We start from the raw sequence: 15,662 nt of genomic DNA, 5'->3' as shown, positions 1-15,662 counted from the left end.
AAGAAGGCATCCTGAACAGGACCAGACAGAAACAACAGATCATAGAATCAGATGTCCAAATACTTTAACTGTGGAATTATGAGACACTGAATAGAAAATAAATATGTTAATACATTAAAAGGGAAATTTAAAATGTAAGAAAATACAAAATGCGAGACTTATTTGGAAAAAAAGCCAAATATGTCTTCTGAAAATAGAAAGTATAGTATTAGAAGTTTTGAAAAATCTATAACGGCAGGCTTAAAGGTAAGTAGACATGATTGAAGAAATAACTGATGCAGTTATCTAAAATGTAGCTAAAAGAGATGCGAAGTATGAGAAAGAGGTTATGAGACAAAGTGAGAATATCCATAATACACCTAATCTGATTCTAGAATAAGAATAGATGAGGGATGAGTAGAAGCTGTATTTTAGGAGATAATGACAAAAAGTTTTCTAGAACTGGGGTGCCTGGGTGGCTCAGTCAGTTAAGTGTCTGATTTCGGCTCAGGTCATGATCTCACGCTTTGTGGGTTTGGTCCCCACATCGGGATCTGTGCTGACAGCTCAGAGCCGGGAGCCTGCTTCAGATTCTGTGTCTCCCTCTCTCTCTGCCCCTCCCCGCTTGTTCTCTCTCTCTCTCTCTCTCTCTCTCTCCCACAAGAATAAATAAAACACTAAAAAATAAAAACAAAAATAAAGTTTTCTAGAACTATTAACAGTTAGGCATCAATAGCTTCAGGAAAACCACACACCTATTTAGCTAATTACTAACTATCAGAAACAAGCAGATGACTCTAGAAATGGCCATAGTAAAAATACAGATTACTTACAGAGAACAATTATTGGAATAGCAGCTGCTTTCTGAGCTGCAGCGATGAAAACTGGAACACAGTATAATAAAATATTCATTGTCTAATAGGCAATAACTGTCAATGTAGAGCTGTGTTCACAGTGAATGTATCTTTCAAGAATGAGGTATAATAAATACAGTTTTTGACAAGCAAAAAGTGTGAATTTGCTACCAGCAGATCTCACATTCTACTGGTAGGGATGTAAATTGATAAGACCAATTTAGAAAACAGTTTGGGATTACCCATTCTAGTACGCTTGGACATGCACACACCCTCACATCCAAATTCTACTCCTACACATGCACCATAGGAAAAACTCTCATATATATGCACTAAGAAAAATGTATGGGAATATTCATAGTGGACACAACGTCAATAAGTAGGATATTAAAATGGGAAACTATTATTATTATTATATATTAATACAATGTAACAAATAGGTAAATCACAAACTGAAACAACAAGGCACAGAATATATGTAGTATGACCCCATAAATTTTCAAACACATGGAAAGCTAAACCATGTATTATTTAGAGGCATAAATATATGGTAAAAAATAAGAAAAAATAATAAAGAAAATCAAGAATCTGATAAATGCAAAAATAAGGACAATGTTACCTGAGTGGGGGTGGAAAGCAATGGAATGAGAAGTAGTATCATGGACTTCATGAGTCATGACCATTTTTAAACGGAGAAGAGGATACATGAGTGTTCACTATATTGTTATCCTTTATCTTATCTTTGTTTTTATAAATATTCATATGTATCTACCCAATATTTAATCTGAAAAGTTAAAGTGAAGAAAAGGCATCCAGTCAACCCTCAGTTTTCTTCCTAATTGCCTGTACACAAGCTTCTCCTGTGTGGAATACTGCTCTCTCCTACTTTGGTCTGGCTAATACTTGTACTTACTTTTACTCTCAGAACCTTTTTATCAACCCCATGGTGGATTTAAGGTCTGTATTCTGCAACCATCCCCACAAATACAGATATATACACCTTCCGTCATTCTTTTTGAGTGCAAACCAATCTTTATCATGTTTTATCTAATATGCTGAAGACACTTTACTTTCATTTCCCCAGCACATTGCACGTTCTTATAAAGTGGGCATTTCCTCTTATTTTGCATGCCCAGTGTCTGGCTCATATTAGATAGTCAATGAAAATTACATGGATTGTCACTTGGTAGTAGAGTTATGTCCCTATATCCATCAGAGTCATTCTGGAGGAGGTGAAAACTGAACAAGTTCTGAAGGGAGAAAGAAGAGGAGAATAAGGAATTGGAAGGCTGAAATGACTAGGAATTCCATCAGGATTATAAATTATTCTGGTGTTGTTTCTACAATTATGGGTAGAAGTTCTTACTGCCCCAATAATACACATGTGCATCTGTGCTTCCAAGTCTTGATTCAATCCTTCTTTCTCTTGGTATGTGGAATTTGCTCCTCTTCCATTCACACTCAACCCATGTATTAAAGAACTTGATCCTAGGAAGACAACTTTCCTCATTCATCTCCAGTGCTTATGGATCATTTAATTATATCATAAATCATTAACTGAGCTGGTGGTGAGCTGGTCACTTTATGTTTTCATGACTCCTGTTAACCTTCGAAATATAAATAGCCCTGTAAGACAAGTAAGCCATTTGGGGTCTAACTTCTGTAAGATTTTTTTTTTCCAAGGACAATGTTTGCCATATAAGAAAACACATCAAGAATAACTTTAGCTATGGATGAGAGGTAAAAAAAAAATAAGTCCAAGATTTCTAGAACCCAGTTCTCATATAAGCAAAGATAATACCCTTGTTTGTCATCATCAGCAATACACATTTCCATAGTACTGTTCTCCAGGGATATATCTTCTCAGGGCCAAACAAAGAGGTTCTATTGAGTACCTAATATGCATTTAACTCTAAGGAAATAAGGACACAGTACTTTGTCTTAACCTTTATGATATAAAAATCATTTGTTGAGAAAACAGTAAAGCATCCATTTGGCAGCAAATAATATAAAGAGGCTATTCAACTTCATTATAAGTATTAATGAACATCTATGACATATACAACATTCTTCTAGGTGTGGGAAATAACTAAGATTGAATTATGTTGTGAAATCTAGTCTTCCAGATATTTTGAGTAGCCATCAAGCCTCCTCTATTTTCGCTGCCTCTCAGAATCTAGAATGGTGCTTTAAACAGGTTCCATGCTCAATCAAGGTGTGTTTTAGACGATCGTGGCAGCTATGTCTATATAGTGGAAGTTGGTGAACTAGTTTGTTGTTTTAGAATACCTCAGTGGCTTTGGAATTGTATAGGGCAAAGACATGGTTTTGAGTATATTTTATGTGTATTTATTACAAGCGGATTCTGACTATTTCCTCCATAGTGGTACTGTCCACTATCTACTGAACTCATACTTCTTCCATTAACCTGAACTCAAGTGTTGCTGGACATGCTATTGGTCTGAGTTAGCATGAAGTAGGCTATCAATCACAATTGTCCTGTGAGCACCCTCCACTGCCCACCCAACCATGTCTGGATCACTATCTAAAGAATTGCCTGAGAGCTGAAGGAACCAAATGTGGAAAAAAAGAAGGGTGGAGGGTAGGACTACTTTCCTCTGGCTCACTCATAATGCCTCAGGTTTAGAGGAAAATCGCAATGGGATCCTTGAGTTCTCCATCATCTTTACTACAGGAAATCCAGGCTCCTATTTCCTTCCTATCTGAGGACATACATAGCTTATGCACCCCCTTCCTGTCAGCCATTTCAGTTACTCAATACAACAGTTGATTCTCTTTTATAATAGCTCTTTCCTTTCTTACTACTCCTAAGGGATAAAAACTGGTTTATTACATTTTCAAAGATCCTGCTTCTCACTCAGTGTTCTTCATCTAAAGACTCTGTCTTTTGGCTTCATTCTCTCTTCCATCACTGATGGAAACATAAAGGGCCAGGCATCATTGGATATGTACCACAAAGGCCAGGCAGCTAGTAGACACAATCTACTATAATTCTCATAACACCAAATCAGCTGTTATTATTATCCTTATTTGCAGATAAGGGATCTACATTTCAGAGAAATTAAGTGAATTGCCTATTCCATTCAGAATTGCAATTCTGAATTAAACCAACCATTCAAACTTTCAAACAAATTGGATCAAACCCAACCTTGTGTTGTTTACACTAACCCTACCATAACCCTTTGTTTTGTTTTTTTAATTTTTTTTAATGTTTTATTTATTTTGAGACAGGGAGAGACAGAGCATGAACAGGGGAGGGTCAGAGAGAGGGAGACACATAATCTGAAACAGGCTCCAGGCTCTGAGCTGTCAGCAGAGAGCCCGACATGGGGCTCAAACTCATGGACCACAAGATCATGACCTGAGCCGAAGTTGGCCGCTTAACCGACTGAGCCACCCAGGCGCCCCTTGTTTTGTTTTTTAAATGTTTATTTATTTTTGAGAGACAGAGCATGAGCAGGGGAGGGACAGAGAGAGAGAGAAACACAGAATCCGAAGCAGGCTCCAGGCTCTGAGCTGTCAGCACAGAGCCCAATGCAGGGCTCAAATTCATGAACCGTGAGATCATGACCTGAGCTGAAGTCAGAAGCTCAACCAACTGAGCCACCCCCAAAACCCCTTGTTTTTTAAGGAAGGAAGAAACACTAACAGTAAGGGAGATTCTACTCTCTAGAAAAAAAACTTATAGAATTTTATCATGAGAACTTCACTAGGGAATATTTCATATTTCCTAAGAATATATGAATATAAATATTTCATAAGAAAAGAAGTTTTATGTGTGTGCATATATGTGCTAAATCTTAGTTCACTGTAAATTATTGACCCTTTTATATAAAGAATTTGAAAATATTTGTTTGGGTTTTTTTTTTGCAGATTCCAAGATTTTCATTGTTCTTACATTCTTAGGAATTAAGAAAAAAGAGGATGGTCTCTGAAGTGTTCTCTAGTAATCCTCAAAAGAAATATAAAATGTGACCTATACTTCCTTAGCCAAAACTAAATATAAAATCTGCCACCCTGAGATGAGTACTCCTTATGCTAACTCTTGGAAAGGAATGGCCTGTTTCCTCTCAATTCCATCTGGATCTTTCTATTCAGCTGAGATTAATGGATTCAGCTAATGAGTCACCCTGTCAGTGTCTAGTTGTTTAGCACTGGAGGAAAAAAAAAAAAAAACTCCCACCTCTCCTTATAGCAATTAAATTTCTTAGCTGAAGAAAACATGTTAAAGGAATATATAAAGTTATGAAAAATAGAAGATCTGCTTCTTTCCAAATAACAGTAAGGGTATTTTATGATGTATGACTCCAAAATGGCCACATTTGGATGGGTTCAGATATAACAGGGTATGTACAAATTGGGTTTGGTATTTATTGCAGCAGTTGAATGAGATATTATGACCTTTCCTTTACATACTTGGCTGCCCAATGTATTACATGTGTGATTAATGTGGATGTGTGTGTATATGTGGATGTGTGTGCTTACCAACTCTGCCTATTTCCTTTGTGGAACACAATGGATGATGACTGTAAAATGATTACTTATGGACTACCAGAAACTAGAGCCCCTTAAATACGGAATCCCAACTTTATGCCCTTCTTTTTTCTGTAATTGACTTCCTCAAGAATTAGACTTAGGTGAAGAAGAAGGAGAAAGAGGACATTTCTGAGTGCCTCTGATTCACAGGAATAGCTTATTTATGTTGGTTGTAATTATGTCATTCCAGGTGATGAATAAGAGAGAAAGAAAGAAAAGGCAGGACCAGAAGAGCCACAAACAATATTTCAGGACAGATATAATGGTGAGTACAGGTGATGACCTACAAATAAGGATTTCTGGGAGAAAAAGATCACAATGAAGCACTGAGACAAACTGGAGACAAACATGCCAAAGCTAAAAGAAAGTTGTGTTTTATAAAGTTTCAGGTACCTGGAAACAAAATCCCAGTTTATGACCCATGAGAATGCATAGTCTAACAAGACGAGAAGCCCAGGACATTAATCTGCAGTACTTTCAGGAAAATTCAAGACTCAAAGTCTCAGTAGGTTTAATAAATGTCACATGTGTTAGGTTAAGATGTTCAGAGTCAGTTTTTGGGAGTAATGAATGGTTAAATACAATAACTTGTATCTCCTAAAAAATAATTACAGAGGATGAACCTGGGACGCACTCATCAGAAAAATGCTAAACTCATGAGTCTTTAGATGTGGTCCTGGGAAGACTATTTCCAACAAAAGAGACATACTTCCTAAGGACTGAATCAGCATCAGGAAGGCTGGACTAGCACTGACATGGAAAGAAAGACACCATGAAAATTGTTTTCCACAACCTTGAAAGTGGAGAGAAGCCTTGGGTGTTTACTACTTCAAGGGGCTCCTCTGGTGGTGGGAAATGCAGTGGATTATGCAAACAACATATATACGTATATGTGTATATATATATACACATATGTGTATATATACACATATACGTATATATACATATATATGTGTGTATGTATATATATATTATATATATATATATATATATATATATATATATATATGAAAAGTATAATCTTATTGATAAAGGATATTAAAAATCAATATGATATTTATCTCTTCAAACAGTTGAATGACCCATTTGGTCATACTGTATTATTATTTTTATATATTATCAAATCCAGTATGCTAAAATTTTCTTTAGAATATCTGCATCTGGGGACGCCTAGGTGGCTTGGTCGGTTGGGCGGCCGACTTCGGCTCAGGTCATGATCTCGCGGTCCGTGAGTTCCAGCCCCGCGTCGGGCTCTGGGCTGATGGCTCAGAGCCTGGAGCCTGTTTCGGATTCTGTGTCTCCCTCTCCCTCTGCCCCTCCCCTGTTCATGCTCTGTCTCTCTCTGTCTCAAAGATAAATAAACGTTAAAAAAATTAAAAAAAAAAAAAGAATATCTGCATCTGTGTCATAAAGAATATTGGTCATAAGGTTTATTCTCTTTTTTTCTTTTTTATTATTTTATTTTTCATCATGATAAGTGTACTCTTTAATCCCCATCATCTATTTCACCCATCCCCTCACCAACCTCCCCTGTGGTAACCATCAGTTTTTCATCTATACTTAAGAGTCTGTTTCTTGGCTTGTTTCTCTCTTTTCTTCCCTTTGCTTATTTGTTTCTTCAATTCCACATGTGAGTGAAATCATATAATATTTGATTTCTCTAACTTATTTTGCTTAGCTCTACTAGAAGCTAGCTAGCTCTATTAGAAGCTAGATACTCCCTAGCTCTATTCACGTTGTTACAAATGCCAAGATACCATTCTTTTTTTATGGCTGAATATTACATTGTATGTATGTGTGATATACGTGTGTGTGTGTGTGTGTGTGTATAATATCTTTTTTATCCATTCGTCTATTGATGGACATTCAGGCTGTTTCCATATTTTAGCTACTGTAGATAATGCTGCTCTAAAGATAAGGGGTGCATGTATCCCTTTGAATTAGTATTTTTGTATACTTTGGGAAAATACGTACTAGTGGAATTGCTGGATCTCAGGGTAGTTCTATTTTTAACTTTTTGAGGAACTTCCATACTGTTTTCCAGGGTGGCTGCACCAGTTTGCATTTCCACCAACAGTGCAAGAGGGATCCCCTTTCTCCATATCCTTGGCAACACTTGTTGTTTCTTGTGTTGTTGATTTTAGCCATTCTGACAGGGGTAAGATGATATCTCATTGTGATTTTAATGTGCATTTCCCTGATGATAAATGACCGTTGAGCATCTTTTCATGTGTCTGTTGGACCACTGTTGTATTCTTTGGAAAAATGCGTGGTTATTCCTTCTGCCCATTTTTAAATTGGAATATTTTGGCTTTTGGGTGTTGAGTTGTATCAGTTCTTTATATATTTTGGATACTAACCTTTTATCAGATATGCCATTTGAAAATATCTCCAACCATTCAGTAGATTGCCTTTTAGGTTTTTTGTTTGTTTGTTTTTTGTTTCATTAGCTGTGCAGAAACTTTCTATTTCAATGTAGTCCCAATAGGTTTTTTTTTTTTTTTTTGGCTTTGATTTCCCTTGCCTCAAGAGACATATATATATAAATTACAGTCTGTTGTTACAGTCTGAAGGTTTGTTTTCTTATAATATCTTTGTCTAGTTTTTTCATCAGGGTAATACTAGCCTGAAAACATAAGAAGTATTCTCTCTGGTTCAATTTTTTGGAAAGGTGTGTTTTTGTTGTTGTTGTTGCTGCTGTTTTGTTTTTTGGGTTTTTTTGTAGAATTGGCAGTATTTCTTCCTTAAATAATCACCAGAATTCACCAGAGAATACATCTGGATGAAGGATTTTCAGTGTGGAAGATTTTTCACTAGAAATCACACTATTGTGGTTGATTTAGACCTATAACATTTCTTTCACAATTAGGTTTTCTAGCTGGAGTCAAAGAATTTGTTTGTTTCTTCTAAATTAATATGTGTCGAATGTGTACCAATGTCACCTTTTTCAATTCCAACACTGACAATTTTGTATCTTTCTTTCATTGTTTTGATTAGGCAGGTTAAAGATTTATCCATTTCTTAAAATCTTTTCAAAGAACAAAAAAAGATCATTTGGTTTTAATGTCTTTCTCTATTTTTCCTGTTTTTTAGTATACTGATTTTTATCCATTCTTTTCATTTATTCTGTAAGTAATTTGCTCTTAATTTATTAGTTTTGTAAGGTGAGCTCAGGTCATTGGCTTTATGTGATTCTTGTTTTCCAATATAGGCATTAATGGTATAAACTTCCCCCCAGCTATTGCTTCAGTTTTATCCCAAAATTTTGATTTGTTGTGTTTTCATTTGCATCCAGGACAAAATGTTAATATCTGTTTTGCTTCTCTTTTGGATATGGGTTATGTAGAAGCATGATATTCAGTTTCTAAACATTTGGAAACTTTTCAGAGATCTTCCTATTTTTTTTCTAATTTAGTTCCCTTGTTGTCAGAGACTCTCTCTCTCTCTATATATATATATATATACGTGTGTGTGTGTGTGTATATACACACACACACACACACACACACACACACACACACACACACATATATATATATATATATATATATATATATATATATTAAAGAGTGAAATCTATTTTAATGCCTGAATATTTTTTTCCTGGTAAATGTCCCATGTTCACTTGAAAAAAATATGTATTTTGCTATTGTTAGGTGCTGTGTTCTATAAATATCAATAAGCTCAGGTTGGTTCATTGTTGTGATGAACAATTTTATGCATCAACTTGAGTGGGCTAAAAGATGCCTAGAAAGCTAGTTAAACATTATTTCTGAGTGTGTCTATAACAGGGGTTCTAGAATAGGTTAGCATTTAAATCAGTGGACTGAGTAAAGATCATTAATATGGGTGAGCATCATCCAATCTGTCAAAGGCCTGAAAAGAACAAAAAAGTTGGAAGAGGGACAAATATGCTCTCTGCTTGAGCACCTAATTGTGCCATTGGACATCAGAAGTTCTGTTTTCTGGGCCTTTGGATTCAAACTGGAACATATAACATTAGCTCCCTCATTCTCAGGCCTTTGGGTTGGATTGAAACTGAACCAACAGCTTTCCTGGGCTCCCATCTTGAAGATGGTAGGTCATGGGACTTGTCAGCCTCCATAATCATGTGAGCCAACCCCTCATAATAAGTTTCTTTCTATGTATCTTTTTATAGACATTCCATTGGTTCTATTTCTCTGAAGAATCTTAACTAACACAGTTGTGTTATTCAAGTCCTTTATATACTTAATGATTTTCTTTTTACTTGTTTTATCTACTATTGAGGTAGGAATACTGAAGTATCTAATTACAATTGTAGCTTATCTATTTCTTCTTTAAGTTATATCAAGTTTGCATGTATATTTTATTTATTTTATTTTATTTTTAATTTGCATCCAAATTAGTTAGCATATAGTGCAAAAATGATTTCAGGAGTAGATTTCTTAGTGCCCCTTACCCATTTAGCCCATCCCCCCTCCCACAACCCCTCCCATAACCATCAGTTTGTTCTCCATATTTATGAGTCTCTTCTGTTGTCTCCCTCCCTGTTTTTATATTATTTTTGTTTCCCTTCCCTTATGTTCATCTGTTTTGTCTCTTAAAGTCCTCATATGAGTGAAGTCATATGATTTTTGTCTTTCTCTCATTTCACTTAGCATAATACCCTCAAGTTCCATCCACGTAGTTGCAAATGGCAAGATTTCATTCTTTTTGATTGGCGAGTAATACTCCATTGCATATATATACACCACATCTTCTTTATCCATTCATCCATAGATGGACATTTGGGCTCTTTTCATACTTTGGCTATTGTTGATAGTGTTGCTATAAACATGGGGGTGCATATGTCCCTTCAAAGCAGCGTACCATTATCCCTTGGATAAATGCCTAGTAGTGCACTTGCTGGGTCATAGGGCAGTTCTATTTTTAGTTTTTAGAGGAATCTCCATACTGTTTTCCAGAGTGTCTCCACCAGCTTGCATTCCCACCAACAATGCAAAAGAGATCCTCTTTCTCTGCATCCTCTCCAACATCTGTTGTTGCCCAAGTTGTTAATATTAGGCATTCTGACAGGTGTAAGGTGGTATCCATCGTGGTTTTGATTCGTATTTCCCTGATGATGAGTGATGTTGAGCATTTTTTCATGTGTCGGTTGGCCATCTGGATGTCTTCTTTGGAGAAGTGTCTATTCATGTCTTTTGCCCATTTCTTCACTGGATTATTTGTTTTTTGGGTGTTGAGTTTGATAAGTTCTTTGTAGATTTTGGATACTAACCCTTTATCTGATATGTCATCTGCAAATATATTCTCCCATGCTGTCAGTTGCCTTTTAGTTTTGCTGATTGTTTCTTTCGCTGTGCAGAAGCTTTTTATTTTGATGAGGTCCCAGTAGTTCATTTTTGCTTTTGTTTTCCTTGCCTCCAGAGATGTGTTGAGTAAGAAGTTGCAGCAGCAAAGATCAAAGAGGTTTTTGCCTGCTTTCTCCTTGAGGATTTTGATGGCTTCCTGTCTTACATTGATGTCTTTAATCCATTTTGAGTTTATTGTTGTGTATGGTGTAAGAAAGTGGTCCAGGTTCATTCTTCTTCATGTTGCTGTCCAGTTTTCCCAGCACCACTTGCTGAAGAGACTGTCTTTATTCCATTGGATATTCTTTCCTGCTTTGTCACAGATTAGATGGCCATTTGTTTGTGGGTCCATTTCTGGGTTCTCTATTCTGTTCCATTGATCTGAGTGTCTGTTCTTGTGCCAGTACCATACTTGGTGATTACAGCTTGAAGTCTGGGATTGTGATGCCTCCTGCTTTGGTTTTCTTTTTCAAGATTGCTTTGGCTATTCGGGGTCTTTTCTGGTTCCATACAAATTTTAGGATTATTTGTTCTAGCTCTGTGAAGAATGCTGGTGTTATTTTGATAGGGATTGAATTGAATATGTAGATTGCTTTGAGTAGTATCGACATTTTAACAATATTTATTCCTATCCAGGAGCATGGAATTTTTTTCCATTTTTTTTTGTGTCTTCTTCAATTTCTTTCATAAGCTTTCTATAGTTTTCAGTGTATAGATTTTTTACATCTTTGGTTATATTTATTCCTAGTTATTTTATGGTGCATGTATATTTTAAAGCTCTATTTTTGGGAATATAAATGTTTGGGATTGTGATGACCTTTTGATGAATTGACCTTTTTAACATTATGAGGTGACCTTCTGTTTACCTAATAATATATTGCCTCTCTGCAATCAAATTCATGTGACCTTAAAAAGTCACCATAGCTTTATTTTCATTAATGTTAGCATGCTATACCTTTTTATATCCTTTTATTTTCAACTTATATCATTATATTTAAAGTACATTTCTTTTTGGGTCTTCCTTTTTTATTCAAACTGAAAATCCTGAATTTTTATTGGGATTTTTAAACCATTTACATTCAGTATAATTTTGAAATGGTGAGGTTTAAGTCCAATGTCTTGAAAACAATTGTTTCATACATTTTATCTGTCTTTTGAATATTTGGAGGATGAACTCAGATACTTTTATTACATGTTAACCATATGTGGAAATTGTTATATTGGAATTTAATTACATGTTTACATTTCTATCTCATACTCTGTCATTAATGCATTAAGAACAGAAACTGCCTCATTCATCTTTCTTGAACTTTTGACATTATTGGTACTTTAGAGATAGAATCTAAAGTGCTTGACTATATTTGTACAGCAAATAATGGCATGAATACATCCATTCATTCTTCACAGAGGAGTATCAGTTGCAAATGGATGCTTTATATTAAAGTTAACTCCTCATTACAAGGCCATAAATATCATCTGGGTTGACTATTGTGCTTCTATTCTATGATCTCAGACTCTATTTTTAACTTTAAAGCACAGTGGAGGGGGACACTTGGAACAGATTTGATGTTTTATCAAATATACCACAGGTATTCCAGTGGGAGTGTTATTGAATCAAGTATATGTTCCAACAGGATGTAAGAGAGAAAACTAGCATTAATTACTTGCCTGATGACTTCTTCTTGTCTTACAGAATAAGATATTTGTTTTAAGCTGCATAAATGCTGTTAATTCAATACTGGAAAGAAACAAAAAGGAATATTTGACAAGCACAGCTATTGCATTTGATTGAAATACTGGTTTTATCCCTCTGCAAATCCCAAATGTGGAAAAGTGCAAAACCATATGAGAAATTTGACCTGTCTCAATTAGTCAGAATTTCTTTTTAAGTTTATGTATTTATTTTGAAAGAGAGTGTGTGTGTGTGTGTGTGTGTGTGTGTGTGCGCGCGTGCAAGAGAGAACACATACCATGCTAGCATGAGTCAGGGAGGGAAGAGGGAGAGCAGAGAGAGAGGGAGGGAGAGAGAATCCCAAGCAGGCTCTGCACTGTCAGCACAGAGCCCAACATGGGGCTCGAACCCACTGAGATCAAGACCTGAACTGAAACCAAGAGTCCGACACTTAACTGACTGAACCACCCAGGCACCCCTCAATTAATCAGAATTTTTAAAACAGTAACACTGATTTTAAAACCATCTTCAAAGAATTAAAGAACAATTGGTTCAAATTAAGTTAAAAAATATTATTTTCTGAATACATGTATTAGGATTAATTGAACTTGATCAATATTAATGCTATAAATACACTTTTAATTTCTTTTTTAATGAACAACTTTTGTGCTCATTGAGGTATAACAAACATAAGATGCTTGGATTTACTTATTAAGCCACAGATAAAATTTTGCTGTACATTTGGACTGGTACTAACTAGAAATTTTGAGGGGAAGAAAAAAACAGCCACATCTTATATTTTGAAGAAGTTGTAGAAAATCTATCCTTAAAGAATGCATTTTCCAAAAGGAAAAAAAAAAGAATATGACTTTCTCTCCTTAAAAAAAAACTATGAGAATATGAGTGAAAGATGAAAAATGATTCTTTCTCCGTACAGTGAAACCACAGGCAAAACAGAATAGTTTTGCCATCTTTGGAGCTATAGAGTGAAAAATGAGTACCTAGAAGTAGATAATTCTATTCTGGTTGTTCAGTTAAAGCAACTTAAGGGAAACATTTTTCCATATAGATAGATAGATGGATAGATGGACAGATAGATGTATATACTTGAAATATTATAGATTGGCCAACATATAAACTGGTAATATTCAAAGTATGTGAAAGACAAAATTATAATTGGACATCTTTTATCACAAATGACTTAAAAGTGAGATTGGGTTCCATAGAATATGAATCATCTGAATACTTACATATTCTGTTGCATCAACTTGGTGAGCTATTGCCACTGCTGCTCTAGCGTGTAATTTATTAATAGTAATATTAGGCAATATTCCCTTGATTTCCATAACTGTAGTTTCCTAGGACAGTGTGATGCCACAAATAAGCTAGGATAATGGTTGTTGTCATCTGTATTCATCACTTTGGAAAGCTGCTCCAAAAACAGAACTACTAGTAATAGTTACCATGTCTGATTTTGTGTTCAAGAAAGTGTTATGATTTTAATAAATGCTTGTCCTGTTATGAACTACAGTTTGCTGGTCTCCTGCCAGCAACACTGAAGTTTACCTAAACCAGGTAGGTCTTTAAGGGACTGTTCCCAAAGGCTTAAAATTACACAAAGGCACACTTAATAATTTACCTGGACTGAAGTTGCACTTCAAGGCATACTGTCCCAACCAGCCGTATAGGCTGGCAAGATAGTTTACATGTACAAGAACTCACAGTCCCAGACTTTCCTCCCCTGAGGGATGTTTTTCCAGTTTTTCTTTAAGCACATCATACTGTTCCCTTCCATTTAAAGGCCTTGGCCTTCTACCACTGGATAATAGCATGTTTGAGTAAAGAAGTGACATTTGGAGAGCAGCTCTTGAATGAGGAAGACCTGAAGGACTGTGGCAGGAAGGGTAGTTTACAAATGTCAGAGATGATTATTCCCCAGAACATAAAATAAAGGTAAATAGAGAGCATAAATCTTGCCTTTCTACACTGAAGCTTTTATTGTGTTTCCCCCTAGTTATTGCAAATCCAATTTTCATTGGAATCCCATTGGGAGTGTGGCTCACACTAATTTTTGAGCTTGAAGAATTATCAGGGAACAAAATCATTGTATTGCTTTTGGAATCCAATGCAAATCTAGTATGAATATGGAATAGGCATTTCTGTACATTGAGAAAGTGTGTTTCTTTTCAGCTTTAAAAAACAAGCTACAAGAGACATATTTCTCTCCAAACATTAAGAAACAACTGAGCTAAGTTGCAAAATACCTTCTCTTCCTAGGTTGCCAGAACATGAAAAATTGCAGAGCTTCTAGGCCTTGAGCCAACCTTATTCAGGACTCAGGAAAGAAAAAAAAAAAAACAACAGTCTGGGTAAATTCTCAATGTAAACTGCTATGGGAGCATGTTACTATGTAAGCTTAAAGAGAGGATGCACCTGTACGTCTGTCTTGCCTTTTTGTTATTCCATCATGGGCAAGAGGCAAACCAAGTTTAAATGCCACCACCAGCCTCCCTTTCACTCAGCTCATTCAGGTAATCTTTACAGGCTGCATCCACACACTGTGGCTACACACATTTCCCAAGTATTTCCAAATCAAGTGGTCAGATTTATCAATTAAAAGGAAAAAAGTAGATAATAGTCACATTGTATGATTGAACTGACAAGGTCTAAAACCAACAAACAATTCCACAACAGCTCTGATTTTCTACTGTGTTTAATTCCAGATACTTTTCATCAGTTGAAATAATCCCCCAAAATCCAATATATTAAAATGAATAAGCCAGAGGACTCTGGCTTAAATGTTCACAGAGATCTTTGAGCCATCCTTCCCCTTCTAGAGTACTTCCCCTTCCCTGAACTATTGCTAAGACCCCATGGCTTCACCTGGCTCAGTGTACAAATCTCCATCATAGGATTACCCAGGCTCAGATGCAGGCCATGTGTATCCCAAACCTATAATCATCACTAAAATGAGGTATGTGTTGAAGTGGGACAAGATTAATGGAAGAGATACTAGTATTCAAATATGTATTAAATAGAGTCTAAAAGAAGCCAGATGAAGTCAACTCTGATCTTCTTGATATCTGTCTAATGATGAGTAAATAAAATAGTAACCCCTCCTTATAGTCATGATCATCTCATTCTTCATCAGTTTTTGAGGATACCTATACATGATTCTCCTTTTGAAATTCCAAGGAGATGGAAATGCTCACCTCAATATGCCAGGGACCCACAAATCTAAAGGTCATTGTTTCTTCCCAGATTAAC

General features: G+C 35.8%; 1 long non-coding RNA gene across 1 annotated transcript; it reads left to right on the top strand.

Annotated features, from left to right (window-relative positions):
- Positions 1–39: 39 nt before the first annotated feature.
- Positions 40–15,206, top strand: LOC132687591 (uncharacterized). The gene is made up of 3 exons (XR_014137361.1): positions 40–246; positions 5,581–5,655; positions 14,673–15,206. It is a non-coding gene; the product is annotated as an uncharacterized LOC132687591 (long non-coding RNA).
- Positions 15,207–15,662: the final 456 nt, after the last annotated feature.

The sequence above is a fragment of the Panthera onca genome, chromosome A3 (genome assembly GCF_046562875.1).
Source record: "Panthera onca isolate mPanOnc1 chromosome A3, mPanOnc1 haplotype 2, whole genome shotgun sequence".
NCBI classification, from domain to species: Eukaryota; Metazoa; Chordata; class Mammalia; order Carnivora; family Felidae; genus Panthera; species Panthera onca.
The sequence above is the reverse complement of the archived record's forward strand: the minus strand, read 5'-3'. Positions and strand labels throughout refer to the sequence as shown.